The sequence below is a fragment of the Elephantulus edwardii genome, unplaced genomic scaffold, assembly GCF_000299155.1.
Source record: "Elephantulus edwardii isolate Elephantulus edwardi_28Jun2011 unplaced genomic scaffold, EleEdw1.0 scaffold00065, whole genome shotgun sequence".
Taxonomy (NCBI): Eukaryota; Metazoa; Chordata; class Mammalia; order Macroscelidea; family Macroscelididae; genus Elephantulus; species Elephantulus edwardii.
Window position 1 is genome coordinate 499,003 of NW_006399815.1, and position 8,864 is coordinate 507,866.

Below are 8,864 nucleotides of genomic sequence, written 5' to 3' on the forward strand. Positions count from 1 at the left end.
AATATCAAGAAGACAAGGATTCTTACCACTGGCCCAATTGACAGCATCAGGAAGGATGGTGAAGAGATTGAGATTGTTCACAGCTTTAATTTGCTTGGGTCCACAGTCAACACTCTTGGCACCAGCAGCCAGGAAATTAAAAGACATATTGCAATGGGAAAGTCTGCTGATCATGATAAATTCTTTTTATACACTCTTGGATTCTATTGGCCAGGACTATGTTAAGGACTTTTTTGTCTATGTTCATGAGTGATATTGGTATATTGTTTTCTTTGGGGGCAATGTCTACCAGTTTTGGGTATCAGGGTATTGCTTGCTTCACAGAATGAATCTGGGAGTCGTCTTTCTTTTCCTATATTTCTAAAAGTATAAGTAAAATTAGTAACCGATCTTCTCTGAATGTCTGGTAGAATTCATTGATGAAGCTATCTAGGCTGGGGGTTTCGGGGGGGGAATATGTTTTAATGACCTGTTTGATTGCTTCTTTCATGTTGAGTCTATTCAAGTGTTATACTTCTGTCTGTGTCCATTTAGGTAGGGTGTGAGCTTCTAAGAATCTGTCCATTTCCAAATTTGTCAGAGTATGGCTTTTCTTAATAATCCATCATTATCATTTTAATTTCAGTTGATTCTGGTGTAATGTCACCCTTCTCATTTCTTATTTATTTGTGTCATTCCTTTATTATCCTTTGTTAAGTTTGCCAATAGTTTGCCAGTTTTATTGACCCTTTAGAAGAACTATCCCCTGATCTTGTGGATTGTTTCAATTTTTTCTGTCTCTATTAAATTTCTTTTTTGCGTTTATCTTATTTCCAATTTCCTTTCTTATAGAGACTGTAAGGATAGCTTCAAGGTCAAATTTTTATTCCTGTGGATTTGATTTTACCTTCTTTAGCTTCAATTTTAAGTTGCATATGAGTAGTTGTTGGTCTGATGTACTTGACCTAGTTTTCACTGCTAATATTGAACTTTTCCAAAGATCCCTTCCACAGATGTAATCAATCTGATTCCTGTGCATACCATCAAGTGAATCCATGTGTATAATCTGCATTTATGTTTCTTATAAAAGGTATTTGGTTTGGGTAAATCATTCCCTGTGCAGAATTCTATCATTCTATCTTCAGCCTCATTTCTGTCAGTAAATCCAGACTTCCTGGTTCCAACTTTTGCATGCCAGTCATCCATTATTATTAAGGCAACTTGGCTGCATGTTCAATCTACTTCTGACTGCAAAAGTTGGTAGAAATCATCTATTTCATCCCCTTGGCTCTGTTTATTGTTGCATAAATCTGAATGATAGTGGTATAACTTGTGTTATAGAGATGATACAACTTGGCTTGCTGAAAGTGAGGAGGACGTGATGAACTTGTTGCAGAAGATGAAATAAAATAAAATAGATCCTTCAATATGGATTGTCTCAACATCAAGAAAATGAATACCAGAATAATGTCTGTTTGTACTTTAAGACTTTACCAAGGCATTTTAATGTGTGGATCATGACAAGCTGTAGCTGACATTGAGAAGAATGGGAATCCCAGAGCACTTGATTGTGCTTATGAGGAATCTATACCTAGATCAGGAGACTGTTGTGTGAACAGAGCAGGAGAGCCACTGCATGGTTTGGAATTGAGAAGGGAGTGTGTCAGGGTTGTATTCTTTCTCCATACCTGTTCAATCTATATGCTGAGAAAATTATCTGAGAAGCTGGACTCTATCAAGAGTAATTTGGCATCAGAGTTGGAGGAAGTTTCATCAATAACCTATGTTATGCAGATGACACAACCTTCAGTATAGATTGTGTTTCAGTATCAAGAAAACAAATATTCTTACCACTGGACCAATAGGCAGTGTCATGATGAATAAAAAGGAGATTGAAACTATCAACAGCTTCAAGCAATCAGGAAATAACAAGACACATTTAACTACAAAAATCTGCAGTTAGAGACCTTTCCAAATTATTGAGGAGTAGTGATGTCAGTTTTAGGACTAAGTTGTACCTGATTCAGGTCATAGTCTTTCTGATTACTAGCTATGCATCCAAGACCTGGACAATGAATAAGGATGACAGAGAAAGAATTGATGCCTTTGAGCCATGGTGTTGGAGAATAACACTGAACATCCCATAGACTGCTAAGAGAACTAACAGACATGACTTGGAGATTGTGCATCTGGAGTGCTCTTTAGACTCAGGAATGATGAAAATTACATACTTTGGACATATTTCTAGGAGGTGGTGTTCCTTGGAGAGGGACATGATCTTGGGAAGGGTGGAGGGTCGGCAAAGGAGAGGAAGACTCTCAACCAGGTGAATGACACTGTGACTGCTGCAATGGGATTTTATGTGTCAGGAAGTGTAGGATGGCACAGGACAGGACTGGTTTCAGATCTTTTGTTCATAGGGTCACTATGATAGTATTCGACTTGATGGCACCTAACAACAATAGAACACACTCTGAAACAAAAGACTTAAGCATAAAAGAAAGGACACTATGTAATGCTTAAAGTGTCAATAGAATAAGAAGACATAACCTTAATTAATATCTATGTGCCAAATTATAGAGATGCAAAATACACAAAATAAATATTGGACCACCAAGACTCAAGAAGGGAAGGGTCATGGGCTGCATTACCAGGAAGTTAACAACTCCTCACACCTAGCCTCTGGAGAAGATACAGGTACACTTGTAGCAGGGACCGCTGAAACAGAGAGGAAAAGATTTGTGCTGCATTCTCAAGAACTTCCCAGCTCTCCTCAGAGGCTTTGTCTGCTCAGGGGGGAGGTATCCCTTCCATGCCCCCCTCAACCCCATCCACATCACATAATGTTAAGGAAGCAACTACAGGATCAAACATTATTATAAAACAAAACAAATCTTTTCAAAAGTAAAACAAATAAGGAAACAATGAATATCTCAAAAACAAGAATGCAAAAGAAATATACTGTCATGGAATTCTAAGAACTGGTACTAAAGAAGTTACAAATGTAGGAAGAGCTGAAGTCATAAGTGAAGAACAACAAAAAATAAATAAGATCATCACCAAACAGAGAAGATAGGACCACACAGTACTTGAAACAACAGAAAAGCATGGAATCCAGAATATCAAGACTGGCATTGCAGAAGATGATGGGTTTTGTTGTTGTTAAGTGCTGTTGAGTTGTAGATGACTCAAAGTGATTCTATGAATGAAAGATCTGAACAATTGTATAACTTTCTTTTTTTTTTTAATGCATCCATCATGTTCTTCAGACCTGGTTTTAATTGTTTTTGGTCAAACACTCTTCTAGGTGGTCTAGCACTAGTCTGTCCATTTGCTGTATAGAGGTAACTCATGGTTGCCGTGATGCCAAACACTGTGACACTGATGTGTCCAATACCATAATACTTACCCATGGTAGACAATGTTTGGTGGAGCTCCCTGATTAAAACAAGCTTGGAAGCAGGAGTGGTATTCATTTCCAAAATTGCTTGCTTCCAGAAACTCTATGAACACTCAACATGAATGGCTAAGTATACCAATTAAGAGGAAAAGAGTAGCAGAATGGATTTAAAAAAAAAAAAACAAAACAAAAAACACAGCCCACACCAAATCACATCAATATGTTGTCTAAAAGAGATACATTTAAGAAACAAGGAGAAAGACTAAAATTCAAAGGGTGGGAGGGGAAATATACCAAGTAATGGCATCCATTGGAATGCTGGAGTGACAATACTAATTTCTGATTATATAGACGTCAGGATGAAAACCACCATAAGAGATAAAGAGGACAGTATACAATTATTAAAGACAAACTAGATCAAAAAGACATATCTTTAGTTAACTTCTATGCACTTAATGTTGCTGTTAGGTGCCATTGAGTCAAGTAGGACTCATAGCAACTCTATGAACAACATATCCAAATCCTGTCTTTTCCTGTGCCATCCTCATTATTTCTGACACACTCAGACCCATTGCTGCAGTCACTATGTCAATCCATCTGGTTGAGAGCCTTTCCCCCCTTTGTCATACCTCCACTTTTCCAAGAATAAAGTCCCTCTCAAAGGAATAACTTCTCATGTGAGACAAAGCTCTATCATCTTTGATAGAAAATGCACTTTCTCTGTACCTTCTCCAAGGCTTATCTGTTCTTTTGGCAGTCCATGAGATATTTTATGTCATCTTCATAATGAGGTTATTGATGAGTCTTCTAATCTTTGATTATATAGACTTCAGGAAGAAACCCATTATAAGAGATAAGGGCACTGCTTAATGATTAAAGGTACAATAGGTCAAGAGGACATACTTTTAGTTAACATCTACCCACCTAAAGACAGACCTGCGAAATACATGAAGCAGATGTACAGTTAATCAATTTAAAGAAAGAAATAGGCCACATCACAATAGTAGTAAGATATTTCAGCATACCACACTCACTAAAGGACAGGTCAATACAAAATAAATTTGACAAAGATGCAGAAGAACTAAACTATCAGCCAACTCAATGTCATAAAGGTATTCAAGGTACTCTATTCACTCAATAAAAGCTCAATTTATTTTCTTAAGTGCATATTATATACTCTCCAATATTGACCATATATAAGCAAGACTCAACAAATTTAAAAAAATGAAATTATATAAAGTTATTTTCTCATACTACATAAATATAGAAATTGACAACAAGAGGATAAGGGGGGGGGCTGGGCAAGAGCACCTACTTGGAAGATAAATAACACCTTACTTGAACTCCATTGTGTTACAGAAGAAATAAAAATTGAAATTAAAAAATTCCTTGAAATGAGTCAACATGATAATACAGCATATCAAAACCTATGAGGTATAGCTATGGCAGTGCTCAGGGGTCAGTTTATAGAAATCAGCAAACACAGAAAAAAGAAGAACAGAACAAAATCTACTTACCACCTCCAGAAATTAGAAAAATAATGACAGGCTAACCTCATAGCCTCTAGAAGAAAGGAAATTATAAGGCTTATAGCTGAAATCAGTGGGGTAGAAAACAGAAAAATAATTGAAATAATCAACAACAAAATAAGAAGCTGGCTCTTTGAAAAGGTTCATAAAATAGATAAATGATTGACAAACTTCTCAAAAGAAAAGAAACAGGAGGCACAAATAGCTCAAATAAGAAATGAAAGAAATGGCATCACAACAGAACCAGCTGAAATTAAATTGATTATATGAAATATAATAAAAAGCTATACTGACAAATTTGAAAACCTAGAGAAAATGAACACATTTTCTAAAAACCTACAACCTGCCCAATATGACACAGACAGAAGTGGGACACTTGAATAAACTCATTACCAAAGAAAAAAAAATGGAGCAGATTATTAAAAAAACTTCTCCCAAATAAAAGTCCTGGCCAAGATGGCTTCACAGTTAATCCTACCAAACAGTCAGAGCTAAACTATCACCAATTCTATTAAAATATTTAAAAAAATAGAAAAGAAAGAACATCCTTAGAGTTATTCTATGAAGCAAGCATAACCCTAGTTACAAAAGCAAGCAAATACATCACCAACAAAGAGAATTGTAATAAGTAATCTTTCATAAACATAGATGCAAAAATCATAAACAAAATCCTGGCCAATACACTCTCCAACAGTATATTTAAAAAATAATTCATTGTAACCAAATGGGATTCATAAAGGCAATATGAGGAATGTTCAACATAAAAATAATTAATGTAATTAATCACATTAACAAATCAAAGAACTACACGATTCTATCAATTGACACAGAAAAGGCCTTCAGTAAGATCTATCAATAACACTACTTCCTGATTAAAACACTTAGCAAAAAGGATTAGAGACTTTTCTTACCATAGTAAGAAGAATATAAGTTAAACCAAGAGCCAACATCATTCTTAATGGAGACTTAAAGCAAGCAGGGACTAATTAAAAATGCCCACTATTACCACTTCTATTCAATATTATATTGAATTGCATTGTATGGAACTTCTAACTAGATCAGTGAGGAAAGAGAAGGAAATAAGAGGCATCCAAACTGACAAAGAGGTGGTGAAACTGTCACTATATGCAGATGACATGGTAGATTACACAGAAAACCCCAAAGACTCAACAAATAGATCTAGCAGACCAGATTGATAGAGTAACAAGATATAAGATCAAAATACAAAAAACAAACAAAAAAACTAGTTGGATATCAACAAAGAAAGCACAGAAAAGGAAAGTAATATCATTTAAGATAATCATCTACAAGATGAAATATTTTTATAAATCTAGAGATACAAGATAGAAATTCCTCTGGTATTCTCTGCTTTCAGCCAAGATCCATCTAACATTAGCTACAATATCCCTAGTACTATGACCCCTCCTAAACCCAGCCTGGGCTTCTGGCGGTTCTCCGCTGATGGGCTGTTCCAGTCGTTTTTGGATAATCTTCAGCAGAATCTTGCTTGTGAAATCAATGATATTGGTCTATAGACTGCACACTTTGTTGGTTAACTCTCCTTGGAATGGGAACAAATATAGATCTCTTCCAGTCAGTTGGCCAAGTGGTTGTTCTCCAGATTTCTTGGCACAACTTGGTGAGCACGTCCAGGGCAGCATCTGTTAGCTGAAATATGTCAATTGGTATACCATCTATTCCTGGGACCTTATTTTTTGCTATTTCCTTCAAAGCAGCTTGAACTTCTGCCTTCATCACCATAGGCTCTTGCTCAGATGTTGTTTCATGAAATTCTTCTGTGTCTGCCAATTCCTTTCAGTACAGTGACTTTGTATATTCTTTCCATCTTCTTTTAATACTTCCTGGATCATTTAATATTCCACCTAAAGCATCCTTGATTATAGCAACTCGAGGTTTGAATTTGTTCTTCAGTTCCTTGAGTTTAAGAAATGCTGAGCGAGTTCAGCCCTTTTGACTTCTGACTCCAGCTCCTTGATATTTGATTATAATATTTTACTTTGTCATCCGTGCTGCCTTTTGAAATATTCTGTTCAGCTCTTTAGTATCTTGAATTCTTCCTTGTGCTTTGGCTTCTCTGAACTCCAGTGCAATATTCAGAGTTTCTTCTGGCATCTATTTTGGTCTATCTGTGTTTCATTAATTATGCAAAGGCATTTGACTGTGTGGATCATAACAAACTGTGGCTGACTCTGAGAAGAATGGTAATACCAGAACACTTGATCGTGCTAATGTGAAACCTATACTTGGACCAAGAGGCAGTCGTCAGAACAGAGCAAGGAAACACTGCATGGTTCAAAATTGGGAAGGGCATATGCCAGGGATGTGACTTGTCTCCATACCTTTTCAATCTGTATGCTGAACAGATCATCCGGGAGGCTGGGCTCTATGAGGGGAAATGTGGCATCAGGATTGGTGGAAGATCTATAAACAATCTGTGTTATGCAAATGACACAACCCTGCTTGCTGAATCTGAGGAGGACCAGAAGCGCTTGCTGCAGAGTGTCAAAGACTGTAGCCTTCAATATGTATTGAAGCTCAATGTCAAGAAGACAAAGATTCTCACCACTGGACCAATTGGCAGCATCAGGATAGCTGGTGAAGAGATTGAGACTGTTCACAGCTTTAGTCTGCTTGGCTACACAATCAACACTCTTGGAACCAGCAGCCAGGAAATTAAAAGATGTATTGTGCTGGGAAAGTCTGCTGTTAGGGACCTCTCTAAAGTACTGAAGAGCAATGGTGTCTCTCTGGAAACTAAGGTGCATCTGATACAGGTCATGGTCTTTGCAATCATTTGTTATGCGTCAGAGAGTTGGACAATGACTAGGGATAATATAAGGAGAACTGATCCCTTTGAGCTTTAGTGCTGGAGAAGAGTAGTGAGGGTACCATGGACTGCTAGGACAACAAACAGATTCATCCTGTAGAGAGTTAAGCCAGGCTGCTCCTTGGAGGCAAAGATTCTGAGGTTTTGTGTGACGTACTTTGGTCATGCTGTAAGGAGAGACCAGTCCTTGGAGAAAGATATCATGCTTGGGAGGGTGGAGGGCAGGCACAGGAGGGGAAGGCCCTCTAAGAGGTGGATTGATTCGGTGACTGGGGTAATTGGGATGGGTGTTTCGGAGACAGTGAGATTGGCACAGGACAGAGCAGAGTTTAGGGCTGTTGTACATAGGGTCACTATGAGTCTCAAGCGACTCAATGGCACATAACAACAGAGACAAAAAAGGTGTAAGATACTACTACAAGAAACAATAAGAAACCTGACTAAATGGAAAAATATTCCCTGTGTATGTATCATATGACCAAACATTGTGAAAATGACAATTCTGCCAAAAGCAGTCTACAGGTCCAACATGATCCCTATACAGATACCAAATTCCTTCTTCAAGGAGATAGAGAAGGCTATTTCCAGTTCCATTTGGAAAGGAATGAGACCTAGAATAGACAAAACTCTTCTGAAAAACAAAAATTAAGTAGGAGGCATATCTCTCCCTGATCTCAAAACCTACTGTATAGCCATAGTAAGTAAACCAGCCTGGTACTGACACAAGAGCAGGCATAGATATCAGTAGAATAGAATCAAGAATCCAGAAATCAACCTACAGTCAATTGATATTTGACAAGGTAACAAAACCCATTAAATGGGAAAACAAAAGCCTCTTTAACAAATGGGACTAGGAAAACTGAACATTTACCTGGAGAAAATTCAAACAGGATCCACATCTCACACTATACACAAAAACCAACTCAAGATGGTTCAAAGACCTTTAGAGACCTAGGGGTAAAACCCAAAACTATAAAGATTATAAGAGACAAAATGAGAAAAAAAATCAGAAGCTTTGGCTTATACCCTAAATAAAAAGGCTTGCAAACATTGCCAAAAATGCACAACCTGGAGAAGATAAAATTGATAAAAGGGAACTTTTTTTTTT